Source organism: Rhipicephalus microplus, chromosome 8 (assembly GCF_043290135.1).
Source record: "Rhipicephalus microplus isolate Deutch F79 chromosome 8, USDA_Rmic, whole genome shotgun sequence".
In the NCBI taxonomy this organism is placed as follows: domain Eukaryota; kingdom Metazoa; phylum Arthropoda; class Arachnida; order Ixodida; family Ixodidae; genus Rhipicephalus; species Rhipicephalus microplus.
In genome coordinates, this window is record NC_134707.1 from 59,831,353 (window position 1) to 59,849,001 (window position 17,649).

Sequence of the window (17,649 nt, forward strand, 5' to 3'; positions counted from 1 at the left end):
CTCAATGAGGCACGTTTGTAAAATTCGTCTGCGATGACACACCCCCTCGCGTGTTTTAGTGTTCTGCACTTGCGTTCTCTGCTGTGTGGGAAATTGTAAGGTGCGTTTTATCGTAGGTGAACGTTTGAGTGCAGTGTCCAACGGGCAGCGGACGACGTGGATTACATTTAACGCAGAGTCCTTTCGTTGGTACCTGCGGAAACAATGTGCTGCACAAGGATACAGTAGCAGCAAAATTATGCCTGGTGACCCATGTCTTCCAGATATAAAACAAGGGCAATGGTTCGGAATACTGTATACCTGAATACAGTATTACAAACTATTCCCCTTGTTTCTTATCTGGAAGACATGGGGCACTAGGCCTATGTTTGCTGCTACTGCATCCTTGCACAGCACGTTTTCGATGGTACCGAAGAAAGCACTCGGCGTTAAATGTAATCCACATCGTCTGCTGCCCATTGGACTCTGCACTAAAGACGTTCAAGGCACTGGACTTTCATGCATCAGTATTCCTGCCGCCCTGTTTCTTTCCTGAGCATGCAGTACCTACTATTAGCGTTATCCTTGAGCAGATTGCCAAGTCATCTATCACACTGCAATTCGCATACGTAGCGGTAATTTATCCAAGCATAATGCAAAAAAAGTAGTGCCCACAGATTTTTTTGTGCTTATTACAATTTTGTGCTGTCTAATAAATTTGAGTTATTGTGAACATTGAATAAAACTGATATGCCATATTTTGGCATGACTAGGCGTCATTTCATCCTGTTACAATTGAAGAACACAAGCATTGCGCATGCTAATGAACCGGCGTATGTGAAGCAAATAAGCAACGCTGCAGTTATGACAAGTATACGCTGTTTGTTTCTTTAATCCAGCGGCGCAAGATGCCATGAAAGCCGTATACATCTTTGAAGAATGCATTACATTGTAAATACGAGGCAAAGTGAGAGGCAGTACTCTTAAACATCACTATCTAGTCACCAGTCGGTATTAGATTAGCTGGTGTTTACTTGACACCCACTCGTAGAGGACTCGCCGGTGATCGCCTTAGCGCGAGTCCTTCGGTCAGGGGCATTTTCGTCTCAAATTAATGCGAGATAAAATTTCGTGCTAGCGCACACGAAATGACGTCGCTTGTTTACCAGCTATCGCGTCACTTCCGCTTTATTTTTTGTTCCACCGAAAGCGTTCCCTCTCCACATAGATGGCGCTAAGCCCCATGAGCAGCTGATCTATGGAGCCTACATGAACGGCTGTTTTTAGGGTGGAGACATCTTAATAAGTGCCTTCAAGAAAATCAGCCAAAACCAGCGGGCAACGGGGCACGCTGTTGCCAGCTTCCACCAAATTCAACATAGTTTTTTGTGCGCCGCCATTTTGGAGCCAGCCAACACACAACACCTGGGCTTTTGACAGCGGCGGTTCTCAAGGTCGTGTAAGCGACCCAGTTCTCAAAGTGAGCGCACGAAGAAATTCGCAGCCCACACACAAACACTTGCGACATAATACTGAGGTTACGCTGACACGAACGCAAGCCTGGCAACAGCTCAGACTAGCGAGCGCGTCTCCGTACGAACGCGCGGACGCGTCCCGTTTGTGGGCTTCCTACTCGCAATGCGTGGACGCAGCAACGACAACTTCGGTTATCTACTCATTCGCGAACACCGCGAAACACATATACGTGTGCCGTAGGAAAAAACAGTGAACGAAATACGCAGTACTCACAGAGCAAATACGAGACGCACTGGTGGGCTCCCAGCCGTCTCGCTTCACTTGAGCCAGCCATAGTTGTCGTCGGCCAGGGCTCGCTGGGAAGCGGAACATTCGCACCCCCTTTCTTTTGTGGTTAGTGCGGAGCGGTACGCAGCATCCAGGCATTCTAAGGCTTCACCGGCAGCGTTTAACACGCTACCGCAATCGTTCGACGTCGTATTATTGAGAACTAAACGCAACCGGGCGTAGACGCAGTGCGGGCACCAAGATGGGGCAACAGCACGGCGTTGCAGTCTGGCAACATTGTGTTTTGGCGGGCGGCGGTACAGTGCCTAGAATATTTGAAGTGTGATTACCGCCAAGCGGCGCGTATGGGAACCCTTGAGGCAGCTTGGCGATGTATCCGCTAGGTGGCGCGCTCTCCCGCTTACACGTCAGGCCGCCACGAGAAGCACATGTGTGCATGCTGGACTGCGTGCGTTGTGCGTGCCTTTCGTGTTGTTTTCTTCATTTAAATGATGCCTTGAGAAGCAGTGATGAGCCGACGACAGAGTCACTGTTTTGTACCCGGTTGCAAGAGCGGGTGCAAGTCGTGCAAAGAAAAAGTCTCGTTGTTCGGCGTGCCCAAAGAAGCGGACGTATTTCAACAGTGGCAGCGCAACATTCCAAGAGCAGATAAGCCGCTTGAGTCCAACTCAGCTGTCTGCGAGCTTCATTTCGACAAACAGTTTGTATCACGACACTTTGAACATATTATTGACGGGAAAACTGTACGCCTTGAGAGAACGCGACCGGTCCTTCTGCCTGGCGCCGTACCCACGATCTTTCCCAATGTGCCTGCCTACTTATCAAAGCCCGTTCCCAGGAAAAGAAATCCCAAGGAGAGGTTGTGCCCACTGCCTGATCTGCCAGAAAAGCGGCAACGGCTCAGCGAGGTGCTACAGCCACTGCTAGGTGAGGAGCCAGATGAGTCTGCGACAGTGCCTTCTGAGCCTCAAGTTCCTTTCAACCACAAGGACGTTGCCCTGCCGTCAGACAGCTGGGGAAAGCACGTGTTCGGTGGTGTGCCATTGAAGGTCGCGTACAGTGTGTGTTCACCGGGGCCAGACATGGGTCTCCTGTGCGCTGAGAAGCTTGTGTTGTTTACTGTGACCGACGATAGTGTGGCGCATGAAGTGTTTGTGCGCGGAGTGAAACTTGATCTGGACGAGCCTGGCGGCCCAGCTTCCGTTCTCAAGGCTGTCGATGGTATGCATGTATGTTCAGGGGCAAGATTTCTTGAAGAGTTCCCGTTCACAAGCTCTAACTCCAACTTGACAGTATGGAATGGGAGCCTGTACAACAAAAAGTGCGCAGGCACCTCACTTGAGCGGTGTGTAGCCTGCAAATATCTTCGGAGAATCCTCACCAACCAAAGGTGTCGGAGAAAAAAAAACAAGTCAAAAACAAATGTTTCTCAAAAGATGAAAACAAAAATGCAAGCTGTGCGGCGCTTGAAGGATAAAGTGAAAACGTTAGACGAAATCATTTCGCAAATGAAAGCAGAAAATGAGAAGATTGAGGAAGAGGTACTTTTGAAAAAGATTGACAGCCTTCCCCCTAAACAAAAAGCTGCCATTCTTCAATGTTTTGCCGCTGCAAGCCGAAAATCACCTAAAGGCATGCGCTGCAGTTCTGAGTGGATTCTGGAATGTGTCATAATGCGTATTAAGAGCCCAAGACTGTACGAGCACGTACGCCGAGAAAAGATTCTCATGCTTCCCAGCCGCACTTGTCTCAAGAATTTCATGAAGAAGTATGAGAGCAGCTTCGGTTTCAACTCCTCAGTTCTCTCTGGAATTGCAAAAAAAAACTGAAAGAATGGATGAGTTTCAGCGTCACGGCGGTCTAATAATAGACGAGATGAAACTTGCCGAAAACTTTGGAGTGGCACCAGGTACTGGAAAAATTGATGGCTTTGTGGACCTTGGTGCATTTACTTCTGAACTTGACAAGAGTGTGCCGTGTGACTATGGAATGATTGTAATGTTTCAACCCTTATCCGGGTCCTGGCATCGAATTTTAGGTGTTTTTGCATCGAGGGGAAATGTAAAAGCCCATTTACTCTCCAAGATTATTTTGAAAGCGGTCGTTTTGGCCGAAAAAGCAGGGCTTAGAGTTGATTATGTCACTTGCGACGGGGCATCCTGGAACCGTGCAATGTGGCATCAGTTTGGCATATCCGGTACGGCTGCAGCTGTCACGCCATCAGTACAGCACCCTGCTGACGATAGTAGACGTCTGTTCTTCCTTTCAGACTTTCCCCATCTAGTTAAATGTGTGAGAAATGGCTTCATAAAAAAGGGCTACAAAACTCCAGCAGGTCACGTTGATGTGCGACCAATCAGAGCTGCCTACCAATTGGACAAGTGTGCAACAACACTTAAGGCAATGCCCAAGATCACACATGTTCACCTGAATTCGAATAATTTCGAAAAGATGAAGGTCAACTATGCTTTTCACCTCTTCAGTGCCGAAGTGCTGCGTGGTCTGTTTTTGTACCGAGAGCAAATTTCTAAGTCATGTTCTTATGTAAGGGAAACAGAAAAGTTCATCACCTTTATGCAGAAATTGATTTCTGTAATGACCTCAAGGGTGCCTACAGCAGCACTGAGAAAAAACTCCGAAGGAGTAAAAGTGCTGCAAAATGCCCTGGATTGCATTAATAGGTGGGAAACCAACACAGGGCCGACAAAGGCAGGCTTTCTGTCACGCAGCACTGCTGAAGGCCTTCGGGTCACGATAAAAGGGACCCTACAGCTTTTTGAATATCTCACTGAACGTGTCGCATACAAGTATTTGCTAACCTCACGTCTGAGCCAAGACCCCATCGAAAAGCTGTTTGGCATTATTCGGCAGTTCTCCGGCTGTAATGACCACCCCACCTCGTCCCAGTTCTTAACAGCAGTTAACTGCTTAAGTTTTTATAACTTATGCAAAGCGCTGGACACAGGAAACTGTGCAGGAGGTGCCCTCACGTCCCTTGTCGGAGTGGACGCAGCCGCCAACCATGTGGACACCCTACTTGATGAGGGAAAACTTGATGAGGCTTCGAGTGTCTTTGAGCAATCTGAACTTTCCGATCATGTCTACCCAAAGCAGACAAGTGATGCCAGGTTAACGTATTACCTGGCCGGATATGTGGCCCGGAAAAAGGTGATGGCAACGAAGTGTCGGGAATGTTTTGACCTGCTCTTAACATCCGCTAAAGACGCAGTTGAAGGTCTTTCTTCGTTTACGGATTTCTGCGACCAAGGAGGTCTTCTGTACCCTTCCGTCGAGTTCTTTGCATTTATTGAAGCTTTGGAAGATGTTTTTACGATGTGGTTCAGCTGGAACAATCTTCAGCGAGACAGCATGACTGAAGTTTTGCAGATCATGAAGAATGTTCCCCGCGTTGGGTGTCACACACATCAAGACGAGCTGACAAACAACGTGATCAAGTTTTTTCTTCTGACCAGGCTTCATTTTTTTACTAAGTCCCTCAACAGAGAACGAGCTTCAGCGAGCGAAAGAAGGAAGCACTTGAAACTTAGAAGAACGACTTGAATGTCAGAGACTCTTGTTGGACCTTTAGTGTGCTTGCTCTTGTCCTTTTTTTTACAGTGTGTAATATGTTTGTTCCAAGGGGCGTAGCCAGAAATGTTATCGGGGGGGGGGGGGGGGGACCCTTTTTATCTGAAGTGTGGGCCGGGCTGGCCAATGTGTTCGAGTGTCATTTTGTGCTCTGTATGCTATGGCGAAAAATTCACTGATTGATATGTGGGGTTTAACGTCCGAAAACCACCATATGATTATGAGAGACGCCGTAGTGAAGGGCTCCGGAAATTTCGACCACCTGGGGTTCTTTAACGTGCACCCAAATCTGAAAAATTCACTGATGATCGATACTGCCTATTGCGAATTTTGAGCGCAGCTTCGTGTTTTGAAAGGCCACTTCTGTTTGAAGTTTTGGCTTTCCGCAATCTATCAACTAAGCCATAAATCATAATTTTTGTGAAGAAAGACGGCACTCACCACGCCATTATTCTTCTTTCAGCGGATGAGCGAGGTATCCGCTACACATCTGTGAAGTGTTCTGTACCCTTTGTTGAAGGTGCATGTGGCCGAGGACGATGAAGAATTATGACTGAGCACATTGAGTTGGGTGGGAAGCATTATACTACACACTCGTTGCGCAATTAGCATTGTGTGATCACTGGTTGTTATCTAATGCGACTCCTTGCTCTACACCATGCCTGTATACAGTCTTTTTCGTGAACGCGTTTCAGGCTTTCGTCTTTTCCTTTTTCTCTGTTTAGCTCTCAAGACTGATTTTTTTTTCATCCGGTTGTTTTATTGTGAATATATTTTTCTTTTGTGTTTGTTATAAGTCAAAACGGCCAATAAAGAAAACAAAACCCAGCGTGGCTCTGTTGTAGTATACTGGACTGCCACGCAGAGGGCCTGGGATCAAATCACATTCCAGCCTCGGTATTATTTTCTCCTTTTCAACTATTTTTTTTCATGTCCCTCGGTTACATCGCCAACGGCGACGCCGCTCAACGCAGGAACGGGCTTCAAAAAATTTCGGATGGTGAGGGGGTTCACGGGCCCGGAGTGCCACACGCTGGCTAAGCCCGAGGTTTGTTCTAAATTGAAAAAAAAAACAGTTCAGACTGCAATTTCGCAATTCATTCGATGTTTCATTGCCTCTCATTTATGGAGTAAAATATTTTTGCAGCAGAGGCTTGCGTTTAGCGCACAAAAGAACAACCGAATAAACACTTCAAGCAAAAAAAAAAAGCATGCAAACGAAGGTGCAGCTTTAACAAGAGCACATTTTAATCACTCATTCTCGAACGCCGCGTGCTCGGCAAGCACCGTCACCTTCGATTTCGGCACTACAATCCATGGATCTTTGGATGAACCAGAAGCTTGATAGCGTCTGCGATTAAAATTTGGACTGAAATTGTTGCCGTGTCCACAAGTTATAGAAACCGCGATTAAAAAATAAAAGCGCGAGATCCAAAAGCGATCTGTTTCAACAATTCACGGCAAAAAAAAAAAACATTGCTTCTCGACATTCTTAATTCACACTGGCCCAACAATCATAGCTGGCAAATGGAGATGCAATTACATGTGCACGTAGCAGAATGAAGACAGTGGAATTTAAACGCACGGTGCTAAATAACGGCCGATTAGCTGCGCGACAAGCAGACGAATACACGGCGAGCGGACGTGGATGGATGCTATGAGCGTCCCCTTTATAACGGGGTGGTGACAAGTATGCCACCAGGCTCGACAAAAAAAAAAAAAACCTTTTTTTTTTATGTTGGCCTAATGCCTCTACTTCGATAAATTCTATCTTAATGGAAAAAAGGTAAATTTTCAGCTTAAGTTCTCTGCCATTTACGGCACACTGTCCATATTTTATTTTTCCAATATTTATTTTTGTCCTTTCTCTCTAATTTTCTGCCACCAATACTCTAACCGTCTCTTACTTATTTCAATCGCGGGTGTGTTCAGCTTTCCATTGTTGTCCCTAAAACCCAAGGCTTCCTGTAGGCTCGTGCCCAAACGTACACCTGGGTGGATATCTCCACATTCAATCAGAACATGCTCCGCCGTTTCCTTATCTTTCCCGCAGCATGTGCATTGTTCTTCTTCTTTACTGAATCTTGCTTTATAACTACGCGTTCTAAGGCAGCCCGATCTCGCTTCAAACAGTAAAGCGCTTCCCCTTGAATTATCGTAAAATGCCTCCCTCCTTATTTCATTTTTGCCCTTTCGGTAGTTACTCAAAGCCGGTTTTTTCTCCATAGCTGCCATCCAGTAAATCCTCTCCGCCTCCCTGACTTTTCCCTTAACGCTCTTTGTTGACATATGGCTCACAATACCAGCCGTATATTTACTAGTGAGTCTTCTAGTTCTTTTTCTCCACTGTGTGTCCACGCTCTTCCTATACAAATAACGGAACACCTTCTCTGCCCATCTACTCTCCTTCATATTTCTTAGCCTTTCTTCGAACCTTATTTTGCTCTGCGCTTCCCTCGCCTCAAAACCTGCCCACCCCATATCGCCCTTTACAGCCTCGTTTGTCGTCTTCCCGTGAGCACCCAACGCGAGGCGTCCCACAGTCCTTTGATTTACATCCATTCCCGATTGCACCTCTGCCCTCATGCACACCACTGAGTTCCCAAAAGTAAGCCCTGGAACCATTACACCCTTCCACAGACCTCGAAGCACCTCATACCTATTGTATCCCCACAACGCTCTGTGCTTCATTATTGCCGCATTCCTCTTTTCTTTTGCTGCCGAGGCTTTTTCCTGTACCTCCATGTATCTATCACTCTCATTTACCCATACTCCAAGGTACTTGTATTCACTTACCCTCGGTATTTCTTGGCCTTGTATGGACACCGTCTGATCACAGTGATCATTGAATACCATCAATCCACACTTCGTTACACTGAATCCTAGTCCAAGAGCTTCACCTTCCCTTCCGCATATATTCGCCAGCTGCTGTATATCATCTCGACTGTCCGCAAATAAGACGATATCGTCCGCATAAAATAAACCTGGAAGCTTCTGCTCAATCATCATGCCGCCCTGTTTGTGTGACAGATTAAAACCAATGTTGCTACCTTCTAGCGCTTTTTCCATACTCACCATGTACAGCATGAATAACAGCGGGGACAAAGGGCATCCCTGTCTCAGACCCCTGCTAACCTCAACGTTCTCTTTGCTACGCATTCCTTCCCACTCTATGCAAACTGTATTTTCTCGGCATATCTCCCTCAAAAGCTGTATACAGTCGTCGCCCATGCCCATTCCCTTCAATATATCCCACAAAATTTCCTGATTAACGTTGTCGTATGCCCCAGTGATGTCTAGAAAAGCCACGTACAAGGGCCTATTCTCTATTTTAGATATTTCTATACACTGAGTGAGAACAAACAGGTTATCGTCTAACCGCCTGTCGACTCGAAATCCGTTCTGAAGTTCTCCCAAAATATCGTTATGTTCGGCCCATGTTTCTATTTTCATTTTTACTGCTTGCATCGCCAACCTGTATAGTACCGATGTAATGGTTAGTGGTCTATACGAGCGAATCTTGTCCTTTTCTCCCTTGCCTTTATAGATTAAGTTCATTCTACTTTGTCGCCAACTGTCCGGTATTTGTCCGTCCTTTAAGCTTTTTTCTACTGCTTTTAACAATGCTTCTTTAGTGTTATGTCCTAGTTCGTTAATGAGGCTAACGGGAATCCCATCTAAACCCGCGGCAGTGCGCTTTGGAATTTTTCCTTCGGCCTTTTTCCAGTTGAAATTATCAAGTACTAGCTCTTCCTCTGTTGCTTTCTCCACCACACTTTTACTCACCGGGGAGATCCCCTGGACGCTCTTTTGAAACGAATCGGCTGTTACCTTTTGGATGTAACCTAGTGTAAGCGGGTGTCAGCGCCCCCTAGAGTTCTCTTTTCGATGCATCGCGGAGCGGCCTCAGAGCCGGCGGCGCGGTCTGCACACTTTCCCTATTCTAGACACTGTAGCGGCGGTGCGTTGGCGGCATGTAGTGGGTCAAAGGCTGACATCACCCTAAAAACGACCGTTCATGTAGGCTCCCTACTCAGGGGGATCGGCCAAGAGTCAGGCGGATACGCATACTATACATATACTATACGATACATATACATACTAAATTTCTGATTAATATTTAGTAAGAGCTAAAATAATTTTGAGATTGATTTTTTTTATTGTAACAATAATTATGAGGTCCGTTCGATTTACCTGCACTGCCTAAACTGGTACACGTAGTGCAGCACTCGACCGTTCGTTCATGTAGTGCAAGGTGGCGCTATCAAAACTAGGCCGTTCGTTTAAAAAGTGCAGGTGTCGTGCATGGCCAGTTCGGACAAAACCCTGCACTCAGTTTGGAGGTAGTGCAGCTAGAGTACAAGCAGTGGCGCTGTTGCTGCCAGCGTATACAAGACGAATTATGTGCATCTGTAAGAGGCATTCTCGCATAGTTGTCGCCTATATTGATTGAAGACGTGAACCACGTTGTAGGAAATGGGAGTTTGGTGACTCCGTCGGCTTTCTGATATCCACGTGTCGGCCACCTATGTATCATGTAGCGTTTTTAGGCCCCATGCCGTCACTTGCTAGGAAACCGGCTTTGCTGCATTCCTGCTGCGGTCTAACTGCAAGCAACCACAATCCGCACTTACGTTGTTGAGCAAATCCGAGGTTGGCTCGATGGTGCTGTGTATGGTGGACAGTGGTTGGCCAAGCAGTACGTATAGTGCGCTGTCTACCCAAGTAGCACAAATCCACCAAGCACGTTAACATTTTCAGCACTGACCATTGGTCGTCCATATTGACAGGTTAGAAAAAAAATCAAGGTACTCACTGACGACTTCTTCGCAGCACCTCGGCATTCTGTTGCGTTGCAACCTAGTCAATACGAGCGTAACAACTGCGACGATGTAGTGTCGAGTTCTTATCAGTTCTATGAAATTTTGCACAGTGACTGCACTTGTTGCGGCGTTAAACCCCACATATCAATGCACTTGTTGCGGCGGAATCCATGGCTTTTTTTTGACGATATTGGCGAGCATTCACACCAACGCCCTCAAACATACGCAAGCACACGACGAACAAGTCAGATACATGGTGCTGCCGGCCCGCTACTGGAGGTGCACTGGCTGCACTGTCATCTGAACTGGTTCAGGAACTGGTTCACGCAGTGTAAGGCAAATCGAATGGACCTATGAATGATTGTGATTTTAAGTTGCACTATTTTGTGTAACCTCCCAATGACTGAAAATCTTTTGACTGGGAAGGCTGAATGAAGAGTTGTTAGTAGTTGATACGCGTACAAAATCTATTCGAGTCGCATATAAACTTTTAGACAGCCTTGAAAATATCCCTGACCGAGTGTCCCAGCGCAGAGGCTACAAATGATAACAGAATGGCCGACGTAACCGGCAGACCACATTGCCACAATATGATTTCGATACTTCCCTTTCTGGGTTAGAAAAAAACATTGGCAGCTGAACAAGAAGTGTTCGATAGTTTCAAGTTCGTTACAATAAAAGCAAAAAGGAGAGATTGCTAAACCCGCTATGTGCGTGCAAAAATTAACATTTGGAATTCTACAACGCATTCTGGTTATTACAACTTCAGCCCGTCTTGCTGCACACCATTTCCTGCTCCAAGGGAACTGTATAGGTGCCATCCTTCGCCATTCTTCGGAGAAGCGTGGTACCTGCTGCACACTTGCAAGGAACATCTTGCTCTTTTTTTGTGTGTGTGCTGTGCTTGACGGTGATGAATTATGGCAGAGACTTTTGTAATCCCTACAATTGTCCACAGTGGGAATGCGCCACAGTTAATATGTGAAGAAGGTCGAGCTTTTGTAAACGGTTGGAGCATTCGACGATGCACTCTCTGCGCAACTCGAATTTTGTGACACCTGATTGTTTATTTGCTGTTATAAAGATGCTTTATTACTCATATTAACGCGATTCTTTTACCGACATCAAGCCTGCCTAAGGCCAGTTTGCAAAGAAGTACCAAAGTAGAATACTGGGCTAGCACGCAGGGGATGCGGGTTCGAATCCCATTGTGTCCTTGATGTTTACTGAGGTTTTTTTTTGACAGCGAAAGCTGTTATGAGATCAAAACTCGGGTCATGCGCGGCGCTGTAGTTGTCCGCTGCCGACACCGGTGTTAATTTGTGTTAATTTGTAGTATTACTGCTAATTACTAGTGATTTATGTATGTACGGAAGTCAGTTTCTTCTGGAAGAGGGGGCAGTGAGGTGAGAAAATTATGGCGTGGATTTTGGCTGTATTCCTTTGGGGCGGGGCATAGCCGGGGAAATAGGAAAAGGTGAAAATAGTGGGAGAGGGGGGAGTGCACCTGTTTCTGTGTGCCACATCTTCCAGTAAATCTGAGTACGCGCGCGTATTTTTTGCGTGACGTCATTTCCGTAACGGAAATGACGGCTGCCACTTTTCAGCTCATTTTTTGCTCCGAATAGAATGCTTTCTCTGCCTCAAAACACAAGGATCCGCTTCTATCAATGAGTGGGAGCTGCGTATAACACCCATCAACACTTTATGAGCAAAAAACCAGGATGTCTCGATTTTACTCATTCTTTGGACAAAGAATGATGATCAAACAATCTTAATCCAAAACCGTGTCTTTGGATGTCTTGCAGTGTGCGCCATCCTGATTGCTTGTGTTGTTTTTTGGCATGACTTGCGAACAAAGCCGTATAGATCAACGTACCGTAGAATAATTTGTAAATGTCTCAGCGCAAAAACAGTGCGTTTTAGGAAGGTAAATGTATAAGGCGCGTGTCAAATTTCAATTTATAGGCTAACACATTCTACAACACGTCCCCTTTATCTGCATAATATATGTCTTTGTTACGTGCCCTTCAGTTGATAATTTTCGTATTTGTTTAATTTGTCACCGTGCGCCTTCGTTTCCTTTCGAGTTGTGCTGTCTTTTTCTCTTTTTCTTTGTCATACGTCGAGTACCGTGGGAGCGTGAGTGCCACGAAGATATCATCATCGGCGACGTTTCGCGACAAGCGAACTCGCGGTTTTCGCCAAGGCTAGCTCGAGCTTTCCGCGAGCTGCCAGAGGAACGTTCACTGCAGCCCTCTTACGCCAAGAGCTCTACAGCTTATCGCGGGGCTCCGTAGGTTAAAGCCAGCCCGGTCCCCACTTTCGTCGCAGCCATGGCTGGAATGGCATGGACGCTCCACCCAGCACTCTTCTACGAGAAGTACGGCACGGTTCTCGTACAGCTATGGGAATGGGGTGATGTTGGCACCTTGTGCTTATCCCGTTCGAAGGCTGTCCAGGAGCATCGGCGACCGGATCACGTCTCTACGTCGCCACCACAGCGATACACTGACTGCCACGACCAAGGCCGGGGCGGTCGGTGGCGCCGTCGAGTCAAGCCTAACGGACGATAGCGTGATCACTGAGGACGACGCCATGTCGAGGGTCAACCGCGAACCGGGAGACACGTCGTCCGAGCCCAGTACGTCGCAACAGAACGAGCTTGCCTTCCAGGGTGACATCTACACGCAGATGCGGCGCAACCGGCGCCAACTCGAACGCCTCCAGAAGATCCGTGAGACGTGCGAGAAGTTCTTGGCAGGTGGAAGCGCCAGCAGCGGTGGCAGTGAGTTTGGCTGGAAACGACGTGGTTTCCAACGTCGTGGCAGCTCTATCCTTGCCTCCAAGAAGAACAAGGGCCTCAGGAAGGCGGATGGCGGCGGCACTCCCTTGACGGACATGGAGGGCGTTCAACCCGTGCGAGCTGTCGTCGTAGACGTCTCCGGGTCGCCGGGGGAGAGTAGCGCCTCCGAAGACGAGAACATCGCTGACAAGGCCAGTGGGAAGCGGGGCGGTGTGATCAAAGCTGCAGAGTTGTTCGACAAAAACGAGAGCCTGCAGGCCTTCAGGGGCATCCGCGGGACGGGCCAGAGAGGCCGCAGGTCCCCGCCGCCGATGGTGCGGGTGCCGTCGGAGTCGCACACAGACACCGACTCCGTCGCCAGCACTTCCTCGGTGGGTCAAGCACCTGTCGCCAGTACGCCGCCGCTCAAAAAGCTAGAACAGCCATTCGTGGCCGCGAAGTCACCCGGGCATTCTGCCCTCTGCAAACGCAAGTCTTCCAGAAGGAGAGATATGCCTGGTGAGCCGGCGACACCTCTGGAAAAGTCGGCACCCGTCGCGACGGTTGACGCGGCATCTGTGATTTTTGATAGGCCACGCCCCGCGACAGAATCCAGCTCGGCAACGAGCTTACTCTGGAGGAAGAAGCCCGTCGCGACTGACAAGTGTCCCGAGCCTTCGAGCCAAGTCAAAAGCGACGCGAAGAAAGACGCGCCCAAGCGACGGAAACCGAAGGGCGAAAGGAAACGCAAAAAAATGAAGGACAAGTCAAAAACCACTCTTGTGACGGATAAGACATCGCACGCGCTTTCGGTGGACGCGTGCGCAGCTGGCGGCGTTGATGCGGGTGCTGTCAACGAAGACGAAAAGCCACGTCGGAAACTCGAAGCGGCTGTTGTAGATGATAGTGCACGCTCACTGCTTCCAGAGCGTGCCGTCGCCGGCATCGATTCCTCGACTTCCACTCGCGTGACAGCGTCACCTTCGCTTGCTGAAACTACGCGAAGCAAAGACGCCTGGGCCACTGCGAAGCCAGTAGCTTCAGCTTCCACGCCTGGCATGGATAACAAGAGGCCGTCGGTTGTCGACAAAACCATGGCATCGCCCTCCGACGTTGCCATGGTTCACTCAGGCCTGCCGAATGTCGTGCGAGACAAAGTCGAGGACGCCGTCAAGACCTCAACGCCACCGCGCGTCGAGATAAAACAGCGGTCAGCGAGAAAAAGGGAGGAGCGCGCCGCAGAAGCCAAACCGTCCGAGTCGACTCAAGCCGTCGTAGGGCCAAGCAGTGAGGCCCTCGAGATATCTGCTGCGGCAAGTGGAAGGACCTCCAGCGTGAACAAAAGGCGTTCCAAAAAGCACACCACCTTGAAGTCGCCGGCCAGTGCTGCCGTCGAGACATCGTCGGGCGCGCCCCTTGCGTCGACCAAAGATGTCGAACCGGAAAGCACTCGTGCGGCGTCGACCGACAACGTCGACAGAGTCTTCGATGAAGCGGCGGCAGTTCACAATCACCCCCGTCATCGTCGTCAGAGGCGCAGCAAGTCTAAGAAGCACGCTAAGAAGGGCGACGGCAAGCGGCACTCCAGGAATACGAAGGAAGACGTTGCCGTGGCTTCGACCACTGTGGCGACCGCAGGTGAGCTTCTGCCGGCGTCGACCACCGACAATTACGGTTATGGCGGCCCCTTCAAGGTCGAGGGCTCCGATGTGGCGACGACGTCGCTCAAGAAACTGAGCCTGGTGGCTGCGCCGTCGCAGCCATTCTATGCGCTGCCACCCACTGCAGACGTCACACTGACGGGTACGGACACGGCGTTGTTGCCGGGCGGCCCACGGCACGCACCCAGGGTGAGCACGGTGATCAACGGCGACGACGTGACGGTCCACTTGGACCTGGCTAGCCGCGACAGGGCGGCCATGTTCTGGCCGTTCGGCCGCAGGGGGAAGAAGAAGAGACAACCTGAGCAGCCCTGAAAGACCGCGCGTTTCAAAATAAACGCTTATTTAGTGGTTGCGACTCCAGGGCGCGCATAGTGCGCTGTATTGCTGTTTTCGCAGCGCCAGTAAATGCATTACCCCTTTGCGGTTCTCGTTTGGTCATTTCTGTCGCATGTAGGGGTCCCTTGAGGTTACAGAAGAGTGCAGAGTTAGTCGCACGTATTGTTTCCGGATGCACATACGAAAGATGGCCAAAACAATCAAGGCTTGAGCGACGTCCTTTATGCATCCGCCTAAGATGACTTGAAGGTGGAAGCCATCCGGCATGCCTATAAAATGTTCCCACCCACAGTAGGCTCGATAAATAATTATCCCAACAGAGGGGTCTCACTAACCTGAAACTAGGGCAGCGTAGCTAAGAGACCGGGGCCGTCGGCACGCGACATCGTGGGGACGTTTAGGACGATAAAGGAACAGTTAAGTCTTGCTAGCGTGTTTCGTCCCCCATGACACACAATTAAAGACGAGCAATCGTTCAGAGGCAAACGACACTTAGCTGGATTTCTGTCTCCATCTGAGGCGTTTTTCTTCTCTCGGAAGTAGCCCTTATAATAACCAGCGCTTGTCCTGGCTACGTGGTACGTGCCCGGCCCATGTACATTTCTTCTTGACTTAAACTATTATATCCTTCCCCATTTGTTCTCTTACCAATTTTGCTCTCTTCCCGTCTCTTGAGGTTACAGCTATAATTTTCCTTGTTATCGCCCGCTGCCCGAGTTGTGGTCTCGTATCAGCTTTCGCAGTAAAAACTCAAATACCAAGGTCATGTGGTGACATAATGAGATTTTAACCTGGGTCCATTGCGTGCCAGCCCAGCATTCTACCACTGAGCCACGCCGTTTTTTTTTATTCCAGAGCTTCAACAATTTTCAACAGAACAAATTTTCTACAACTGTTTCATGAACAATAGTGATTCGGCGGAAATGTTGTAGGCCCGTGTGCTCAGATTTGGGTGCACGTTGAAGAACCCCAGGTGGTCGAAATTTCCGGAGCCCTCCACTACGGCGTCTCTCATAATCATATTGTGGTTTTGGGACGTTAAACCTCACATAGCAATCAATCAACAATAGTGATTTCATGCGCGGTACCCAATCGGGCATATCGTTTTGCATTTTTTTTGCAGTTCCAGAAATGAAGTTAAGGACTCTCGAAAGTATTCTATAGCTCGTCGAGCATCGACATCGGCGTGAAGTTCAGCCATGCGCGGTGCTTGGGACTCGTTCGCAAACTTGCCTTAGGCAGGCTTGATGTCGGGAAAGGAATCCGTTAACATGAGTATTAAAGCGTTTTAAAACAGCAAAGGAACATTCAAGCGTCACACGATGCGAACCGTGTAACTAGTGGGTCGTCCGATGCTCCAAAATATTACAAAAGCTTGTTCTTAAACACCCATTAACTGTGGCACATACCCACTTCATGCGTGATTCTTCATCGTCGTCAGCCACGGAAGGCAACGCGAAATTCGTTACAAGTTTTTAGCGGATACCACGCTTCTCCGAAAAATTACGAATAATAGCTTAGTGAATGCCGGCCTGCTATGCAGAAATTATGAATATTTATGGCATATTGGGTAGCTTATACCAAATGTGATTCTAGAGTTTACCCAAAGAGTGTTAAGAAAAGGTTTTGAGAGGCCGCTCTTCTAGCTTTCGCTGTGACTGTGCTGCGCCTTCCGCACAGGCCTGGCGTTTTTTGTTCAAGTCACTCTCGTGGTTCGGCTCCGCAGTTACTACCGCTGAGCCGAACCTTGCACAACTGAACTAAGTATACGTATATTTTGATAACTTACTGTGTCTCGCAACGTATTCCAAAGCGCTGATTTCTGCCAAGACATTTGCGCATTGCCTTACTTTTATGCAAAATAGTTTTCAGCCCCGTGTAGATGGCTCTATACGAATGCTTCGTCTCCTCCTCGTAGAACTTAGTAGGATTGTGGTCGGTTGTGAGCGAAGGATCGCTATGGGTACAATAAACATGGTGAACGCTAATCATAATTCAAGTTCGGCATTGTGCGGCAGTTATTTATTCAACTACAAAGCCATGTCAGTGCTTGTAACTGCTTCGAAAAAAAACACTATTTGGCAGATCCCACGTACCTTGACAATCGACGTTATGCGAAGCATGCGGAGAGAAACTGACCATTCCAAAAATTTAATTTATTTAGCGAAGCGTCATGAAACGACGCTAAATACATATGTAAATGTAGCGAACTAGACTTATGTAGAACAGTTGCAGATATATGAAACTTTGAACATACTATACCATTCTCTCCGTTGTATGAATTTTGCTTAGCGACAATGATTTTCCGCGATAATAAACACGGTTATACCACCTTCTCAAACAAGTATTTAAACAGACAAGTGGCACACAAATGACGTACTACATCATTGACAGGATTAAGACCATGGTCTAACTACGGCAATAAAACATTAGATTATCAAATAATTTCTTTGTGTAATTCACACCCATCCTTAATCAAACTAGCCAACGAAACCACATGTATTTCTCGTTTAAAAAACAAAACAAGTAAAGCTACTTCTCTTGTCTCCTACAAATGTATAAGTTTTCAATGATGCATCGTAAAATGTTGACGTTTACCTTTTTGCTTCGTATTGTAAGTGCTTCATACGCTAACATATTTGCTCGCTCTATTATAGTTTGTAAAAACCTTTTTTTTCTTATATTTATATTGAAGTATTTTTATTTTCTT